This window comes from Pelecanus crispus, chromosome 1 (genome assembly GCF_030463565.1).
Source record: "Pelecanus crispus isolate bPelCri1 chromosome 1, bPelCri1.pri, whole genome shotgun sequence".
Classification (NCBI taxonomy): Eukaryota; Metazoa; Chordata; class Aves; order Pelecaniformes; family Pelecanidae; genus Pelecanus; species Pelecanus crispus.
In genome coordinates this window covers 169,697,379-169,718,484 of record NC_134643.1, presented here as the reverse complement: position 1 = coordinate 169,718,484, position 21,106 = coordinate 169,697,379, and the positions used below count along the sequence as shown (strand labels likewise).

The window sequence follows — 21,106 nt, the reverse complement described above, 5'->3', positions numbered from 1 at the left end:
GAGGGTGGCGAAGGCAGTCCTGCCCCCCCCGCCGCCCCCGGGCCCCGCCGCTGCCCCGGCCCCGGGGAGCGGCGCACCCCTCCGAGGGGGCCAGCCCAGGCACCCACCGGCGGGCCGGGCAGCTCGCCCCTCCCGGGCGGCTCCGGCGCAGCCCAAATGGAGCAGAGGCATCGGCTGCTGGGGACAGGCACCCCCCCCGCGCACACACACCCCCCCCGCTCCGCCGCCGGAGCCACCAGGCAGCCTGTTACTTAGCTCTTCCTTCTGCCGAAACGTGCCTACAACAGGTTATACCGCGGGCTGCCTACGAAGGTGTTGGGGTGATTGTTTGCTGTAATTTTATTTTCCTGCTTTTCCCTACAACCTGATCCATATTGCATCTTTGGGACTGAATGAATAAAAATATGTCCGGGGCAGATAATCCTTTAGCAATCAGGGAGCACGACACAAAGAGAGAAATGATACGGGAAGGCATGAGCTTGGGCTGCTTAAATTGGGCTGCTCGCGCCCTCAGGAAAGATTTCTGCTTTGCCACTGGCGCTTTGCTCTTAGGTTCTGCTGTTTGTAGAGTGAATTAGATGCCCCTCGGTTTCCTTGCTTCCTTTTTAAAGTTGGAAGCTGTAGATTTATCTTCCTCGAGGTGAAATAAAGCCGCAGTTATTCACTGTGCAGTATTTAGCACTTTACATGAGGAATGATAAATGTGGAAAATCTCAGGACAGCGAGGATGTAGTTCACAAAAATAGGGGGAAGGTTGTTCCACGGTGCCAGTGCAGAACAGACCAGATGTCTGCATGGCCACGTTGGTTGCTTCGGACACATAGGTCTGACCCTCTTGACGTGTTTTAGGACAAGGCAGGAGAATAAAGGGCCTATGCATGTAACTATTCCACAGGCACCTTCATCACTCAGGCACACCGATTCTCTGGCCCTTCTGTGCTCCTTTTTAAGAAATTCTCTTTAGGTTGCTCATCAGTTGTATCAAATCATGAAATCTCTTCTGTGAGCCACAGACCCTTTTCAGTATGCAGTCGTGCTTTCCCTTTGCATACTGTTACTCCATCTGCTTTGAGACAGGGTGGTAGTATATGCCCTGTCCCATTTAAAAAAAAAAAAAATCCAGTGAATTTCAGGCTTCTAGTAGCTTTGAGGAAACACTTGTTGCTTTCAGCTCACAGAGCAGTTTTATTGTCTTATTTATTTTTTTGAATGTACTGTGCAAAGTTGCCATGCCTTTTTTAAGCAATCCCAGCATTTGCAAGTTTCTGCTAACATGTATCAGTACAGAAAGACTCATGATAGCTAAATATTTAATAGTAGTTAAATTCAAAGTTACTCTTCAGTTTCCTGCTAAGCTTCATAAGTAATATCTACTTTTATGGTTAAGAAGTACCTGATTTATGCAGAGATGTGTTATTTTTTCTGAGCTTCCTATTACAAGTTGTTTGTTTTCTTTGTGGTTTGTCTGCCTTGTTACTAGTTGGTGTATCAACTTTTGAGCTACTCAGTTGTTGGAAGACTAGGATTGCTTTAAGGAGTGTTTTGGGGTATGCTCTGCTCGTAGCGTGGTGAGAGGTTGTGTAGTAACTATTTCATGCAGCATGTGCTCTTGTTAATGTGAAAGTTACATATTTGCAACCCAGTGCAATGTTGGAAGTTCAATTAGAGCCATCTACTTACAGGTTTCAGAATAACTTTTTTTTCATTCTGTCTTTTTCTGGCATATTGACTTGGTTAAGGAAGCAATTTCTTACTGTTATGAAAGAAGTGTAGTCTGTCAAATGCCCCATGTTTTAAAGAGTTCAAAGAACTTTAATTACGGTCAAACATTGAACAAACATTGTGTTTTCAAAAGATTTTGCATCAATGGCTTGATAATATGATGGAAAATAGTAATATGCAGTATGGTTTATGTGTTTTGATTTAACAGTAGTCGTATGTTTTCATTTGTCATTTGTTTAAAAGCTACTTTCTAGCTAGGACTGTGGAAACTTGATAAACTGAAGAGGTAGTGTGTATGTACTGATGCAAAGTGTGCACGTACTGATGCAAACAGATGAAGAATCTGTTTAAACCAGAGAGGCTGCGGACACAGAGGTACCCCTCTGCTGAATGGAACTGCAAGACCAGCTTGTTAGGTAGCTTTTGTAAAATTATTTATACTGGCACTCATTTTTGAACGGAGGATGTAGAAGTTACGGATTTAAAAGGTTGTCTGGTTTTGCACTGTAAGGCAAGGTTTTCCTACAGTATTTTGTTGGATGTGAAATGTGTTGATTTGGTAATAATGTGATTATGGTCTCCTGCTATGCTTTTACAACAATGCTAAATTGTTCAATGCAATAGTACAGTACTTATTTGTAATCAACCTGCTGCGCCTGACATCTTGTCTGATCACCAAATTCTGGAGCTATGTCCTACATTGGAGTAGAGCATATAAAGTTGGTTTCCAACATAAGTTGTCAAAGTTAAGTCCTCAATAAAGGAACTTCGTCTGGAAATGGAGGAAGGAAGCAAATTTGAAGCATTCGTAATATGCTGCTGTGGGCTTGATTCTATGCATCAGTCACATGCAGGGTGGGTAGCAGTAGCTTGTGGTGTACGCTGGGCTATCGTAAAATCTGCCCTCTTGTACAGCCACTGTGGAGTATCCTGCATGTAAAGAAGAGTTGAGCTATCAGACTCACGCTGCTGTGACCTAGCATTCATGAGCACTGAGTGGAGCTCCTAAGGACTTTGCAGGAAATGTTTTTGCTGTAGGAAAAGCTGGCACCTGAAAGTCAATCCAAAAGAGAAAAGTCACAGCACATATCTGTTAGCATTACTTGTTTAACTCCAACTATGATTTCAATAACTTACAGCATCTTAGGGGAAGCTGTGAAAATGAAACATCAAAGTTAAAGGTGGAGTGTGTCCTTGCCTCAGAGTTTTCTGAATGAAAGTGAATGTCTGACTGTTCTCAAGTAATGGATCTGTCTAATTTGTGCCTTTCCACCTTCAGTTGATCTAGAGATTTTGAAAGGTGAAGGATGTGGGTTTTTTGTGGGTTGTGGTTTTGTTTGGGTTTGGCTTTTTTTTTTTCTTTTTTTGAAGTAGATCCTGAATAATAGTGTATTTAGAGAAAGACTAGAAGTGTTATGGTAAAGCATCCAACTGTAAAGATGTTGAATTCTAAATACTGCATAAGAAGTTAGTTTTGTTCTCCTGTGCAGATGATGAAAGAGGTGAGATTCTGGCAATGCAAAGACACCATAGTGAAAGTAACTGAAATGAAAGCAGAAGAAAACCCTTCATTTTGAAGGTCAGGAGTCACTTGAAATTGTGCTTTGATGAATGGGCTTCATACTGGCATAACACAGAGGCGTTGACTGAAGAAAGCTAGCAAACATAACACAGTTGCTTGTAGCTCTAAAGTGGTAATAATAATAATAATAAAAATAAACTCAGTAGTCACTCATGCAATTGAGCTATTAGTCCATGTCAGATGTTCCCAAGATACAATTTCTGAATGCTTGGCTTTCCTTTAAGTAGCTCTAAAATGGAATGATAGATTGACAGGAGAACAGCGGAAAATCCTCCTGACTGAGTCTGTATCAAAGCACTTGTTAATTAATGCCTTCTTTTACTGTTCCTCTACTGCTGTCCCTGACAGTTGTGTGAATAAAGTGCCTGTAGACCAGGAGGCAAGTGGGGATTCACAGGCACCTTGTGTGGTTGGCTCAGGAGTGTAAAATAAGAATAGCCTTACTGAAATCAATAATATAATCGATGCAAATTTGTGAAATCTGAATTAGGCTATTAGAGATTAATTCAGTGCTGAACTCAGTGATGACACTGAAGATGGACGCAGAATTTCATGTAAGCTTTGCACTTTTCTTGTTTTAGCGCTGTTGTGGTAGTATCCTGCACACTGTGTATGACTGTTCCTCATCTCTGCGATTTCAGTGACGGCAGCATCGAGAGGCTCTCCGGTCACCCTCCCTTACGGCCTCACTTATTTTCCCATTGTGAATGCATGGTGCACGCTAATAAACCGGTGTGTGCATTCAGCTAGGAGGAAGTAAAGCTTTTCTAAGACCTGTCTTTGCTATCGCTTTTGTACACATATATTGGTTTGTATGTGACTGATGCCATTAAAAGGGAATACAACTTACGTATGCACATCTAAACCTAAAGGTGCTGTTTGTAAGATCAGGGCCTTTGAGGAGAAATAGCATGTTTTTAATGCTTATAAATAATTCATTTTTGACTGGGAATTTTAAATCTCAGCATCTAGAGTTCCCCGGTGTGACTTTATGGTAGACTATCTTGGAAAGAGGGACTTTAGAACAGAAAAGGTGATGCTTTAATAATTAGTGTAATGATGAATTTCAGTGTATTGTACTCTAATCATCCTTTTTCTTTCTGTCATCAGTCTGATTTATAATCAAAAAGTACACCTAAAGCTATAATATTTTCTACACTTCTAAGTGCTAATGTGTTAAACTGTTCTAATGCTCTATTAGTGCTTATTTCATCATATGCTATTGTGAAATACTCCTGAGATTAGGTGGTGTTCAGACACCAGAGAGGTCAAGCGCTATGTTAAAAGCTCAGGTCATTCTTTTCATATTACTGCAGTAAAGAATATATTCATTTCATTTATATTACCACTTGGCTCTCATAAAAGGTCAGTTTCAGCTGAATGTACGATTACTTGCAAATGGCAAATCTTATAACAAGTGATCAACAATAAAAGCTTTTCTGGGTAATTTGTCTTTAAAATTACCACCTGCCATTTCTTTTGAATGACTTGAGCATCTTGCAGTATCAGTCAGAGATCTCTGTCTTTTTCCCTGCGATACATGTAAGAAAACTATGCATACTAATCTTCCTTTCTGCTTAGTAAAGTAAAAATGCATAATTACATTAAAGTTTCTAGTTGAAATAACAAGCTTGGTGCTTAAAACTCCATTACGGTATCAAAGTATCAGCACTCCCATTACTAGCAAAATGAAATTACTTTTTCAATGAACTATGACTGTGTGCTCCCCTTTGTACCTGGTTAATGGGTGCTATCTCCCTGGGAAGGGAACCTTCATTCTGTGGTTTTGACTGTTCATACTACCAGGCATAATTATTTTAGCAGCTTAAATATGTGTAAAGGAATTAACACTTCTCCACAAATTTCTAAGGACAGCATATAAAGGTTGATGTTTAAAGGCAGAATAGTTATTATGCTAAACACAGAGAATAGATTGCAAGATGCAAAAGGAATTTAGAACGTGTTGCAGATGGCAGGAAAACATATGTCTGGTAAAATTCTTAGTACGTTATTCCTCTGTATGTAAAACCAGCCTAAAACCTACTGAAACTAAGGTTTGCTTTCTTCACTACTCATTGCTCCAGAGCTCCTGCACACGTCCAAAAACTAAGCTTCCCTAATAAGAAATGTTTTAGCTCTCATTATAGGACGCTGTCACAAAGACCACCAGCTCTCTCCGATGAGCCGCTTCCAGCTAACGTGACCTTTTCCTTCCAGCGAAGTGAAACAATGGTACTTTATCCCGTTGAGCGATTGCAAAACGCCGAAGACACGCAGCATTTGAAGGCAGGTGCCGCGGAAGAGGCGCCTGCGCTCCCGCTGACTTGCGAGGGCGACAGCGATTCGGGCCCTACCGCCATGCCCGGCGGAGCGAGTCTCCGGTGAGCGAAGTCAGGGGTTATTAATAGCGCCGGGAGGGTTCGCGTCCCGCCAGCCCGCTGTAGAAACCCGGGCGCCCGGGAGGAGGCTCTACAATGCAGCGCCAGCCCCGGGATGGAGACCTGCCAGCCGCCTGCCCTGGCCCTGATTTTCAGAGCTTGGGACAGGAGCCGCTTTCTGTCCATCAAAAAGAAGCAGCGAGGGCTGATACTCCTAATGCAAACAGCAAATTGCTCTCTGGCTCGCCTAGCCTGCGAGGTCTGTCACCTTGCTCTTCTAATGGCCTTTTAACCGCGTCTCCAGCTGAGCAGCAGATGTAAAGGGTACCGAGCATCCTGAGCTGGTTTGTTTTTTTTTTTTTTTTCCTCCTGAAAGAAGCATTTCTACAGACGCTCGACTAACAATGGAGCCTCAGACCTGCTCGCTGACCTGTTGCGTTTAAAATAGCAGGGCAAATCTCCCAAAATAAGTGGAAGTCTCGCCTGCTTTTAACAGGTGCCTTGTAGGGCTGTTACATTAAATTAGATACACTTACAGAATAACACAGTTGTATCTGTGCATGTGTGTGCATGTTGTGCATGTGGGGGTAAAATCACAGCTCTTACCTGAGGTGGCCTCAAAGTCACATTTAAGCACTGGAAGAGCAAGAGAAGCTGCACGTTACCAGGATAGGTATTCGCAAACCAGGTTGAAACTGCTTTATGGGCCCCAGCTGAAAAACACGTGTGCAAACACGCATGAATGCAAACATATGCACTATAAAAAACTACACAGGGCTCAGTTCATATATGTCAGAAAGATCAAAGGTTGTCAGCCATGCTAATCCTACTGTTTGGGGAGTCCAATTAGTTCAAGCCTGATGCTTGACTACGCAGTAGGTAATATAACCTGCCCTCTAAGTCAAAAGCTGGACCTTTCTGTTGCCAGATTTTTTGTCAGTCTCCGTAGCTGTAGCTCTTGCCGTGTCTGTCATGGTAGCCACATCTTTCTCTGGTATGTTTGGCCACGTCTCTCTGACTTACGTGTTGAGTTTCTAACATACTAGAGACTATGGGGACACCCATCTGGATTTTGCCTGAGTCTGTCTTGGAGGGAAGTCAACACATGGGATGAAGCCATTGCACATCTGGGTATCAGACACTAGTATGGTATAGCGTGAGAATGTATGTGGATATTGCCACGGTTGTGAGAACTATGGAGGTATGTAGAAGATGTGGCAAAATATAGGCTGTGAATGCCTTACTACAGTTCTCATGTCATATGTCTGTGGTTGGCTTGTGAGTTACGGTATCCCTTATGACCTGGGATTTTTCCTTTGAGAGCCCATATGCACTAATTAATACAGGAAACTAAAATAGCTTTCTTTAGCGGAATTATTTTTTAAGATGTGAAGCATAACATGAGGGAAAGGAACTTTATGCACAGTTAACCTACCAAAAGTCCGATGGTGCTGATTGATGGTCATGGCCAGGGAGGCTCCCATCAGGTCCTGCGTACAATTCCTGTTCATTCTTTTCGGTTCAGGATTCAGTTTTCTGTCTTCAGGAAATGTTTCTCTTCGAGCTGCTCTTGTCTAAATTTCATTTTTCTGGTGATATCAATCAAGCAGTAGAGGTAACATTTTGGATAAATTGTTGGTATTTATGGTTGCAGCATTTGAATCTGCAACAACCATTTTTCTTGCCCAGTAGATGCCACATTGATCTGTGTTTTGGTTTTGGATAGGTTTTTTTGTGAACGTAGCAATCTGTGGTTTTAGAGTCCAAATACACAGCTCTAGATAGAGGTAGTGAGGCTAGCAAAAACCTGACTCAGAGAACTGGGGAGAGAATATAGGTTAGGATGAATTATTGGAGAAGGGACCGTTACTGGAAGATGATGAAGCATGAACAGGAATACTTCTTTCTCTCATTGCTTGAGTTACTTTGCATTCATTGTAAATGAATACCTAACAGAATTAAGACCTTTCATGCAGTTAAAGCCCTAGGAGAAGGGAAAAAGACTGGAAAAGTGCTTTCATGCTTTCATGCAAGGATTTGGATGAATAGGAGGCAAAGAAGGAGGGAGGGAGCTGAGATGCTCCATTTCTTTTTCTTTTTTTTTTTTATGTCCCACTTGGTCTTGGTCCGTACAGTCCATAGATTTCTCCTTTTTCTCACCATCTAAGTGGTTAAACATCTCATCTCAAACAGATTGTGGTGACCTGACTGATCATGCTCCAAAATGGAAAAAGTTCTAAACAACATGTATTGGCATTTCTGTTGTTGAATGGTTCCTTCAGAGCTTGTTGCTCTGCTAAGTGGGCAGTTCTCAATAATTCAAGCTCAGTATCTAATATATAATTGTCTCGTTGCAGAGAGAATGATGCAGCTTTTGCATGGTTCTGTCTCTCATAATAACTTTATGGAACCATGCTCCATAACCTGAGAGAACAGACTATGAGTTTCTGGCTTATACTTCTTTTAAACCTAAAAAAAGTTGTAAAGGGCCTGGGTCCAGACTATTGAAGTATTCCAACCTTAGTGATTGCTAGTTTTACTTTCATTAAAAAATTAATCCAGCCACCAAGGCAGGAAACATGAAATTAATTATTACTCTACCCTTAATTGGTTTAGTGGTGGACTTGGTAGCGTTAGGTTAATGGTTGGACTTGATGATCTTAAAGGTCTTTTCCAACCTAAACGATTCTATAATTCTATGATTCTGTGTTTTCATTTACACCTCACCCCACTTCATGGGAGTTGGCTGTCAGCAAAGTTGTGTGTTCCCTGTTCCTGCCTCTGACCGCTTCCTTTGCATCAGGTCTAGCTGTCTGACATGCTGACCTGGACTAACAAGGTGATCTGATAGCTAACCCACCAAAAAAGATCTTGAAGTTACTCAAGGGGATATATGGGAATGTGTGCCTGAAGTCATGATGAGAAAGTGAGGCTCACTATTTGATGGTGGCTTTCAGGTAGATGTCTTACATTTATCATGAACTGCAAGAGGAAGACTGTCCATCTTTTCTCACGTGGCAGCAAAATGCAACGTGGCAGTAGTATAGTACTCTTATGGTATAATTGAGAAGAAACTACAAGCAGCTGAGCATTCTTGGCTATTATCCCCACTTTTGCACTTGACTGTCTAACTGCATCACCAAAGTTTGACAAGCCATACTAGCAAAGTCATCTGTTCTCCAAAACTGAAGCAGCTGAACATCTGCCTAGGATGAGGGATCACACAGAGTGCTTGTCTACCTTAGGGAAACTCTCTGCTTGTTGTCATGTTGATGTGTGGTAGTTAATGTGGTCAGTTTAGTGGGTGTCTGCTGATTTTATGGCACATTGAAATTTGGGGTTTATGAGGCAAATGAATTGGATTATGAGACCGCAGGTTTATATACTGCTATTTATTGTTGTTTACATGTTTTAAATCTTTTCTACACCTGAGGGTACCCATTCCCAGCTATATGCACCTCTGATATATAAAATAAAATTGCGCTCATAGTACTGCCTGAAATATAAATCGTTAAAAGCAGTGGCAGGATGCTTCTTTGCATGTCATAAGTATCCAGTCATCAATCAGCAGACTTCAGAAAGTGTTGCACAATTTTTAGAAGTCTTTTAACTTACAAGTACCCTTGCTTTTAAATGTGTGCTAGTCCCTAAGAAGCTTAAGCAATGTAGTGACAAATCAAAGGCAAGGGAAGATGAGCACCCAGTGTCCAGTGGCTAAACCCGAAGTGTTTTCCATCTTTTCTCTTAAACTGACATAATATTTCACAGAGAAAGGAGTTGTAAGTACAAACAATGGCTGCATCTTATTTGGTTACACAAAATTGATTCACAGTATAAACACATAATATAAATATTTATTTCTCTGATATTAGCTTTTGGCTTTACAACTTTAACATTTAAGATAATACTGCATATGAGCAATTTAGATTCCTTGGATGAAAATGGCTATATATCATTTTTGTCTGTCAGCATTTATCTGTGTTGGAGAGAAATGTAGAAAACCTCTTGAACAGTTTCAGATTCAGACCATACTCTCTTTAACCAGTTAGAGTTATTGCAATTTAAAGTATTCTTATCTGGCCTAAACTTTGCATTACATGCATGTATTTAAAGCATTTTCAAAAATGTAAAAAAAGATGCCAAAGCTTGCCCACAGTAAAAACTTCCGTAATAAAATCTTCTGTTTTGTATTTTGTGAAGTAGTCTATCCTCTGCTAGCAGTTCAGCTGCAAAAAAAAAAAAAAAAAAGCAGGGAAGACAGATCATGCTAATCAAAATTGCAAAATTGGTTTTGTTGGCTCAACAGAGATTTAGGTGTTTCTGAGCAGAGAAGGAAAACCTAATTTAAAAATGAAGGTATTTAAAAGAATGCTGCAGGGGAGGTTTATTTAGTGAATTGGTGAAAAGCCAGGAGCAATACTCCTTGACCTTGTTGTTCCAAGATGGTCCATCGTGCTGGCTATAGGCTGGCAATGAGCACTGTTAATTGAATATCTGAAACATAACTAAAATGCATTGATTAAATACAAACACCTTTCTTTGTAATGTAGCATGGCTGATGAAGTGAAAGGACTCCCAGAAACAGCTTCCTGAAATTGAATGCTGAAACAGTGATTATTTTGTTCTTAAAGCTGATCTTCAGAAGTCCTGTACCATTCTTTGAATGAGAACTCCAAAGCCTCTTTCTTCTTTAATTACTGAGACAGCATACTAAAAGCCCTGTGTAAATTGGCTGTAATCAGATTGGTTGTGGAGCACGTGCACACTTCTGTTACTAGTTTTTTGAGTTAAAGATTCCCTAACCTGATTTTTGCCTATCTATCTCCACTGAATGGCAGAATTTGATTGAGATTTAATTGCAGGTTTTTTACAAAAGCAAGTAAAGCAGTAAATGATCAACATTCAATATTACAATTTAATTGTGTGAAGCACTGAAGAATTACAAAGAAGGGACAGTCCTGTCTGCAAAGAGCTTCTATTTTATATTTATGCCAGTGTTTCTTCAGGAGACTTACACAATCGTAATGTCATAGTTTTGTACATACTGTTTAAACCTTCTTCTATTATGTAAACAACAAATGTAGTACAAATAAATATGCTGCTTAATTTTTTTAATTGTCCTTATGAAGGACACCAGCTTCATATCCCGCTGAGATTACTTCAACAATTGATGGATCCTTTGTGGAAGCATCTTTGTAGCTTGTTAATTAGTAATTTAGAGTCTGAGTTTGCTTTTTAAAGCAGGTCCAGCTGGACACTGTAAATCATTGTCTAGAGCGAAATCTATGCTCAGTACAGAAACTGGCCAAACCATAAAGTCTTTGCGCCTTTTATACAAAAATCTTGTTGCTGACGAATACTTAAACACATAAATACAGATCATTGCTCAAGTGGAGCTTTTCCATATCTGGTGAATGGATTTAAATTGCTTTTCTCTCATGATTTGCCCAAGAGTCTAATGCCTTCTCTTCAACTGAGAAGAATGCACAGAAGTATTATGTCCAGAGTGTGTGAACATGTACACATATTCATATACCCATGTACCCAAACAGCCCCTTACGTTCAAAAAGTCTGCTGAAATTGTACCATATACCAGACAGCTTTTTTCCAAGGTATATTATAGCACTGTGGACAACTTCTGAATTATAAGTGAGGTCCAGTTTTCCTTTTAATATTTGCATAATTTTCCTTCCATTATTAGTTTTTGCTTCTTTGAGTATTCTAGAGTAATTTCCATTTTTCTGGTGACAGGATGGTCATTGCCATTTGTCACAAATATGATTTTTTACATGGCTTTGGTTTAGCAGCAATTTAGGATTTATTAATATTTTTGAGGTAGATCACAAAATTACGTTGTATAATTCTTAACAGCACTTAAGCATCAGCCAATGTAACAAAGTGATTCAATGGAATTTGTTACAATCAAAATAGTGACTTGGTTAAAGATTCGAGAATGGCAAGTGTCACCTGAAACTTAGAGCAGGGTTGCACACTCAAGATGGGGTTTAAATCAAATCACACACATGCAGGCAGGCAGACTGACAGACAGCTCTAAATCAAATTGCGCGTGCGCACACACCCCCCCCGAGGTTAACCTGTGATTAAAATTTCCCTTTTTGTGAGTTGCATGAATTACTCACTTTTACGTGTGGGCATTCATCAATGGATGGTTGGTGAACCTTGCGAAATCAGGCCTCTGAGTCCTCGTTAAACCATTGACGGATGATCCTTGCGAAACCTAGCCTGAGAAGCATCTCAGCTCAGGGGGAGCCACTGGGTCACACAGCCCACTGCGGTCCCCGAGAGCTCCAAGAGGTCTCCCTCTTGGATCACTATTTATAGGATCTCGAGATGATTGGCTTTGGTCAGTATCTTACGTTCTGGCCAGGATTCATGCTGAGACATTCTGGTGTGCAATTCAGGCAGCAGATGGCCCGGGTGTGGACAGGCAGTGTCTGACACCCAAGTTGCTGCATTTGTGACCAAGATGACAGCACAATAGGGCTTATCCTGGGATGTTGTGGGTGGCCTGGGGCAGTGTGGGGGGCGGGGCTGCACCACCACACCATTACCTTCATGGCTGATGGACCTCTCAAGCTAAATCTGCTTTTGACAGAAGAGGAAACTCTGCAGAATTTCCCTGTCCTTTTTAGCTGAAACACCAGCAAAAATCAAACTCAAAATGAAGAAAATTACATAGTTAAGAGCAGATTTATCCAGGTTTTATCTGTAATGCTGAAATCCAGTGCAGGTCCGTAAACTCCAGTTGGGTTAAAGAATCATACATGTAACTTTGCTATTGATTGATATACTTTTAGGTTATTTTTTATAGTCCTTTCAACATTATTATTACAGTTATTGTACAGCACAGAAAATAAACCTTTCTAGAAAGACTAATAGAGTTGGCAAATTAGGATCATCATCATTTTAATGGCTAATACATAAGTGCTAATCTTTTTGTTCCATTCTGCGGCTCGTCTGATGTTGGGAGCTGATCAAACTGTTGCATGCAATGACTGTTCAGATGAATCATGCGGAAGGGACTCGTGGCAGAATAAAACTCAAAATGATACTTAAAATTTCTATACCTTTGTGTTAATTCAATATACAGATACAGAGGTACAATCTTAATTAGTTTCAACCAGCAAATATGAGATGAGTTATTTACAATTTTCAACAATAAGCATCTTGGGAAGTTGATAGCTACAGCTAGCAGCCACATTTTCTGATTAATAGATATTTGTATTTTTGATGCTCTCTTATGAAAGGCAAATTTGTAAACATTGCTAATATTTATTCCACAAATATTTGTCTCATTTTCATTTCACCCTGCTGTGATCTGCAAGTGCTAATCATTTGGACCCCTTTGGAGCAAAGGTACTTACTAAGTCATGTTAGATATAGCAGTAACTCAATATTCAAACAAATTTTTGTTGAAAAAACATCTTGGTTGGTCTAATTCTACAAGAGAACTGCATGCATGTCTTTCAACAGTGAGGTGTTAATTTGCAAAGGCAAGCTAGAGAATATATTCTGAATATTTTCTCAGTTGCTTAGGAGTGACTCTTCTTCCTTTTCTTTCTAAATCGTTCTTTTCTATACTGTCCAGGATATTTCATGTTTATCCTACACAGACACATACATACCTCCACATTTCAAAAGAAGAAAAAATAACAGATCATTCATTTTTTAACATTGCTTGTGTTTGCTGAAATACTTATTGCTTCCACAAAGAGTTAGACCATGGCTGTATTTACTAATACAGCCCCTTATTTTTAGGCAGCTTCCTGCCTTGCAGGGTAAAGTTTTCATATAGGTGCCTAAGGCTACAGGATACAATGCACGAGGAGAGCTAGTTACAACAACTGAGTAATGAGCCAGTGAATCTGACCTCGGAGAAAAGTCCCGCGAGTGATGCTGATGAGTGAGAGAGCTGAGTCCTCACTCCTCACCTTTTGGGAGAACATCTTCAAGGCCCTTTTTGGAGGGATGCATGCGATCCTTCCTTTTGAAGCGATTCCACTGTGCATAAATAATAGCATGTTCACTAAGCCAGAGAGGGTGTTTGTTTTTGTGCCTGTTTGTTTGCACATCGGAGGACACTGTTTTCAAAGAGCTGAAACATTCTTTCTGCTCCAGTCCAACAAATGCATAAATATTTTTGTGTAAGGTAGCTACTTGAAAACAGGCTGAAACTAGCATCCTGGATCTGCAACCCCTCTTTGAGGTGAGGGCAGGCTGCACTCAGCTAGATAGTTTCTTCACTCTTGTTTCTGCCCAAGAAATAATTATTGCATGCAAAGCAAAAGTATTGTAACAGAAAAGATTGAGAGTAGGTTGTCAAAATTATTTTCCTTTGCCAAGGAGAACTCTGTCAATAGTAAATCTCTTTAAACATAAGGTAGCTTTGAAGTATGCTGGCATCACGATTTGATCTTGAAGCTTTTCTTAATAAAAAAACTAATCAACTTGAAAATTGGTCAGCATAGAAGGTTTTTTCCCCTTATTTTTTCCCTCTTGAGAAATATTGGAGCAATTCCAATTTTCTTCCTGCACTGATAATGTTATTTAAATTATTAGCAATCAAATAGTAGATTGCAAACAGTCAGCAATAACCTAAAAGATGTTTGACAAACACTTTGGTTTATGGCATAATCTTCCAAGGGATTTGATGGGAAACTCATTGCTTGGGTCATTATATCCTAAATTAGACAAAGTACAATGAATTATGTGTTCCTGTCACCTCATTATGATTTGTCAGTAGTGGTAGCAGGCCTCTTTTCTTTAAGTACTCTCAAGGAACAAACCACAGTGAAAAGAAGCATCTACACCTTGAACTGTAAGGTTCTATAGGGGCCAGTTTGGATTAACATGGTTCCCACTGTAGGTGGCTGCTGGCCCTTTGGCTCGTGGATTCCCAGGTGACCCAGTGCCTTTTGGTATATCAGTTTTGCTCCAAGCAAGCACACGGCCTCAGAAGGTACATATTAACCTGCTCCCACTGTGCAGGATCCTCAAAAAGTGATGCCTAGTTGGCGTGAGAGCTTACACAGAAATATTTTCTGTTTTCTACAAGAGTGAGTCTTTTGCGGAAACGCAGTAGGTGTAACTATTGGAAGTGCACATGAATAATGTTAAAGGTGAGTTTGGGGTAGGTTGTAGGTCAAAAAATGGGTTGATTCTTCCTCACACATGTGCATGCAACAGAAAGCATTCTTGGAAGATGTTTTTATTTTCCTGTTAGTGGGAGTGGGCGGTGCAGTTCCTCATAGACCCCCGCCAAAAGGTTTAATGTTTTGCATCCTATAAATATGGGTTTTTAAGAATAACACTATAAAAAAAAAACCAACAAAACAAAACAAAACTATTCCATGGAAAGTCAGCAGCAGAAATCTTAGTGTTCTCTGGTGAATATGAAGCTATTCTCCTTCTAAGATGTTCCACTAAGGTTAAGGTAGAAGAGAGAGGTCTTGAACATCCCGTGGGTTCTGTCTGTTTCCACTGGAAGTTTTATTTGCTTTCTGAGCCTAGATACAAACTCAGCAGTGGCAATAACAGACGCTTTAAAATTTTCTCCTGGGGAAATTGCTTGACTTCAGAAGCACCTTAGAAAGTTGCAAAGGTATCGCTGGCCAACAGGCACAAAATAATTTGATACGAAACTGAGCTCTAAGTTGCTGTGGGAAACCACCAGGATAATGAGTCAGTTTCAGAAAAAAATAGGTTCATTATTTTTTAATTGGGCTGCTTTTCAAGAAATCCAGGGGCTGCTCATCAAAATGCAAGAGGTGTTCCAAATATCATAAAGTTTAAGGAAATTAAGTTCTAATGAATCCTATATACCTGACATGGTGAATCTATTGATTGTACACTGCTGACCTTCACTAGTGAGTTTTCATACATCTTCAAATGTCTTCTCATGTGAAAAACAACACAAACATCAGTTTAAGCAGTATATAAATATGAACTGAAGTAAGTACTTAAAATGAAACATTAATAAGACCAAAAACATTTTGGCAAGATTATTTCAGGGAACAGTTAAAATAAATGAGAACAGCTTTCCTTTGTGATTAACACCATTATATTCTCATTCATTCAGGACATTTTATTCATTCAGGACTTATGCAGCAATTTTCAGAGGAGCTTTGTAACAACAAAATGAGAAAAGCAATAAAAGACATAGAACTAATAATATATTTGATTTTCAGAGAAAGCAGGATGCAGATTGGGCTAGGAGGACTGGGGTGCGTCTATGTTCAGCTTGCTGCAGGACTGTGATGTATGCAGATGTGGGAACTAAAGAAGCATTTCCCGTGCAGTTACATAGACAAAACCATGACTGAGGAGGTGCATATTTCATGGAATGCTGATAGGTAGACTTAAAAGTCTTTCTGAGATTGTTTTTTTTGCTTTCATTTCAGGTATGAATTCCCTCTTTATTGCCATCAATCCCAAAAAATAAAACTGGAATCAAGCCTCCTTTGCTAAGAATTTTGTACTCATTTGATAGGAGCTTAGTTAATACTAAACTCAAAAATGAACATTACACATTTATCAGCTATCTTTGACTATGCGTTCCCGAGTGACCAACAACTGCATTAGTCCCTTCCCTTAGTCTCTTCCCCCTCCCTTCCTTAAACATCTCGGGTAAGTTTTTGAGATCTCCACAGCCCTTGTAGTACATCTCAAAAAATTTGACACAATGTCAAAATGCTCTTCCCTCTGCACCCGTCCTATAAGGAGTCCTTTACCTCTGTAGACAGTTACCCTGTTTTGTGTGCATTCTGGGGAGAGAGTTTCTTTGACTTATTTTTGATTTCCTATTACATACAACAGTCTCATCAACTAATCATTCTCCTCGGGCAGTCATAGGAGTAACCTTTCCTGGACTGCAAGTTTTGGGAAATTTTAGTTATTTGCTCACTAGTTAAACCAATATGCAAGAACCTTTTTAATCTTGGGAGGGAAGAGGAGTCCCTTCAGTCTTTGTGAAGGAACAAAACGTTGAGGAGCAAAAGCATGAGGCACACGAGTTTGCTTCTGCAGAGCTGTGTGAAAGTAGAGCAACACAGTCCAAGTCCAGATATATCTGCAGGAACAAAACAAGCAGCAACTAAAGTAATCTTTTGTAACTTTAGTGTATGTGTTAGCATAGCAGTTTTGCTTACATTTTTACAGCACCAGATTCTTGTTTACAAACTCTGATTTTATGACCCCTCTATACTTAGTCCTTGTATTTTATTTTTTGACCATGACACTTAAAACCAGTAAGTTCCCATCCTTTGTCAAAAGGGATCTGAAAAGCCGTGCAGCCCACTTGCAAATGATGTGGAATGGCCCAGGTAGGGATGTCCCACCTGAGCTGCAGCTCAGGAGCCCCAGGCTGGCCGACCTGGCATACATACATACATAAGTGTGTTTCTGAACTTCACAGAATGTCAGGAATCTAACCTTAAAAACGCCTTTAACCCCTCCTGTGCAGAATATCTTTACTTAGGTTGACTAATAACACCTCTCGCCTTATGCAGCAGTTTAATACTGTGTGGAGAATAATGCTGTGTGGAGTAGAAGAGGGTGTTGGGATCGTTCTGAATTTGGATAAGACGTCAAATGAAGATGTTAGGAATGAGAGGTTTATTACATTTTTTTCCCTCATGTTTGAAGGAGGGAGAAGTATTAATAGCAAACAGCAGTACAGATGTATTTTTACTTCTCAATCATCAGCACTTTGGGAAGAATACAGATGAAGGACAAAACAAGAAAAAAGCAGTAGCAAGACAGAAGTGGCAGGATGTGTTGAAAAGGCACTGTCTTTGTCATCCTGCTGTAGTCAGACAAGTCAAAATCCACTTCAGAATACAGGAATAAAAAAAATGACAGTCTGCTAGACTGAAGTCTGACAAAATTGCCGTGAAAATAAGCTAGCTCCAAGCAAAATACTGCTCACCTACCATTTACCTTGATGTTGACTTTTAAGGTAAAAAGCATGATACTGTATTTGGAGAGTGGAAAATTAATTTTTTCATTAGCACAGCAATTTTTAATGCCATTATTTCATAAATAACTCCACCAAGTTTGGAGCAGAGACGTCTAGCATTGCCAATATCTTTTTCATCCTGTTGAATAACACTGAAAAATAATCAGCATAATCAAACCCAAATGTAAAATTAATATGAAATTGCCAAAGCTTTGGCTTTTTATGTTTTAAGCAGACACACAAGCTTTGAGTGAAGCTTCATTAAAAAAAAAAACCAGAAGTATAAATGTTCTCCTTTTATTACCAAAAGGAAAAAGTGGAGGTTTTGACCCAAAGGAGACAGTTTCAGAATAATACATGAAATAAGCCGTTGCTGCCTAAAAGTGTGGAGCACCAAAGGCAGATGTAAACTCAGTCTAAATCAGGACTGTGCAAGCACCTAGTGTGTGGCACCACAGGACTAACTGATCCTGCTTACTGCTACTTTGATCACCCCTCCTGCCCTGGACATGGCCAACAGGCATGAACTTGTTGAAATTTTTTGTCAACTGCGTTTTTAGTAACAGTGAATAAACCCAAATTTTAGGAGAGAAACACCAAAACAGTTTTTTTAATTGTGTAAAAAAAAAAAAAAAACCAAAAGAACTTATCATGGTAGCATATTGTGATTATAACCTGAACCCATGTGATGTGAAAAATATTGCATCAGCAAAATTATTCTTACATTATATTCTGGGGTTAACATTAAATTGTGTTGGTATTCCCTACCACCTTGTTTACCTGTAACTAATTTGCCTTTTTAATCATGTTATAAAAAATACATGGTCAAGGTACAGCTATTTTAGTAACTCAGGTAGGCAGAACAGCCTGGTGTTCTCCTTTTTGGCATCATGTTATATACTTGTAGAACAAGGAAACAATTTATTTAAAAATGAAAAATCCTCTTACTCATTCCTTGCAGGAAATTGGTAGTTATTACTGATTCAGATTCTGGGCACAAACAATACATATACACATACTGAACCAGGTACTGTGATCACTATTGTTTAAAACTTCCTTACACTACAATTCATGAGCAGGTATTGGTAGAAAAAGCTTTACTCTGAACAGAAACAGAGCTGGAAAAAAAATACAGGAGAGGGAAGTCTGTGAATTGGACTGAGATGATGGTTGAATTTGTATTTCTGTATGATGCTAGGGACCAGTAAAAGAGGTGGATCCAAAGAGCAATATACTTGGAAGCCCATTGGCAATAGGATTAAAAGGAAAGCAAATGGGAAATAGAGGACAGGGAAGGAGAAGAGGTGCTCCATAACAGTGTACAGCAGCATGCGGAGGGAAGTGGAGGTGAAGGAAGTGGCATGTGGTACCTTCCCTTCAGATGCAAGGCTTTAGTTTGGTTTTGCTTGTTTTGCACATGAATTCTGTAGAATTGTATTTGCTTTCAAAATCTCATCAGGCGCAAGTGCTTGTTGGAGTATTTCTGACAGTATTTCTAGTCTCTGAACTTCATAGTTGTGATTATTTCCTTCAACAAGTCTTCCATGCGGTTGCTTTGATTCTCATAATTAATCACTCTCACTCAATCAAGTACATTTTTCAAAGTCTGAAATTGTTAAATATAAATTGTTCATGATCCCATAAAGAAATGGCAATTTTAAAGGTTTTGGTTGTCAATATATGTTTCTGCTATGAAGAGAACATGACTACCTGAAAAAGAACAAAGAGCCATGTTCCAAGATACTCTCTATTTAAGAACAGATATGGGAATTTTTTTTTTAATACATTCTTAATGTGTTAAGATGCTAATAGTTTCCAAATATTGCAAAATCCTGGAGTTGATTTATTGAGGATGGAATCTGTATTGTATTTGTGAGGTGCGCATATGTATAGCTCTGAATAGGTGGTTAAAGCAAAGCTGTTCATTTGCTGACAACTGTGAAACAACATTTTTTTACTGTATGTGTGAGATCGGAGAGTCTCAGCATGTGAAATGATGTGTGATACTAGCAAGCACAAAAGTGAGCAAAATGAAAGGTGTTTTTCCACCTGGAAATGAAGGCTGGAGTAGAGGCTGTGTTACAAGTGTTTTATTGCATGCAAATCCTGTAGTCCACTTATGCAGAACCTATGCATATACAGACCTCCTAAATTGGAACTTGAAAGGACTTTATGCAGAATTTAGATACTCAAATCTTAGAAAGCAGTTGAGGCAGCTTCTTCCTAAGAACCCCATGACCTCTGTAAAAACATAAAAACCAGTCCGCCCCCCCCCCCCAACAATTGCACTGTCTGTTTTGGGGCGGAAACTTCAACTTGCTAGCCACTAGGCTACTGAGACAGAGGAGTGCCATTCTCCTGTGTGTGTTTACCACCCGAAAATAAATGTTCGGCACTTTGAATCCCAGCCGGATTTAGGCATCTGCTTAATCAGTTTTATGTGCACTCCTGCGCCTCGTGTTTTGGCATATGGATACCCTGCAGTTTCCCTTGGAAGTGTATAAGTTTCTATAGTCTGTGTGTTTTCTTTTTTCTTTTTATAGTACATGAAAAGAAAATATAAAATACATGTCTTTTTTTTCCATTTTAGTTATTTGTAGTCAATGGAGAAGGGATTAAGATAATTAAGATGTTCTGCATCATTCCGTGGAAGCATTCAGAGAATGTACCTGCCTTAGCATTTCGGTATGAGTTAGGGATGTGCTTTTGAAGTAAAGCTCCCCATTGTCTCTCTTGCTGTGCTTGGATTCACATCACAGAGCGGTCTTAGAGAACACAAGATGGACCTATTTTCTTGGATAACCAGAAGATGTACTCCAACTCTTACAGATACTCAAATCTACAGGCCCAGATGAGAATAGGTCCAAAGCCTTTAATATGTATAGTGTGGATGTCAGGTTCTCATCACCAGTGTTTTACCCTAAGGATTTGCTCTTACTGCACTGCACTGCTTGCTGATGTAGACACAAGCGCAGATTTCTTCAAAGCTTTCTCTCTTTCAGCTACAGGGTGTGCCTGGGTCCTCAGCACAGGCAGTCTGAATCGCCCTGCTGCAGTGAGGTGCCTAAATTTAAAGCACTGAAACGTTCACATTAGCTGTCTAAAAGTAGGTGATATAAATACAGTTCATAGTGTTCATATCATGAAATAGAGCAAGGCAGCGCAGGCAGCAGCTGTGTATCACTTCTTACTTCAGTCCCCTTTAGCGAGTTATTCTTCCTGGGGGAGAATGCAATGGGGATCGCACCCTATCTGTGCTAATCCAGCTCTTGACTGTTTGTTGTTTTAGAGAGAAATGATAATATTACAAAGACATGAACCAATAGAAAATAGGCAAAACCACCTATAGTTTTTGAGACACAGCCTTCTTCACACTTGCGTTCAGCTGTTCGTAATCATTTGGCTAACGCAAAACAAATAGTTTGATCTTGTACTAGGACTATTAAG

At 39.7% G+C, this 21,106-nt stretch overlaps 1 protein-coding gene across 1 annotated transcript in view; it reads left to right on the top strand.

Moving 5' to 3' along the window:
* Window positions 1–21,106, top strand: part of GPC6 (glypican 6) — a 790,528-nt gene that overhangs the window by 798 nt on the left and 768,624 nt on the right. The gene's annotated exons all lie outside the window — the stretch shown is intronic.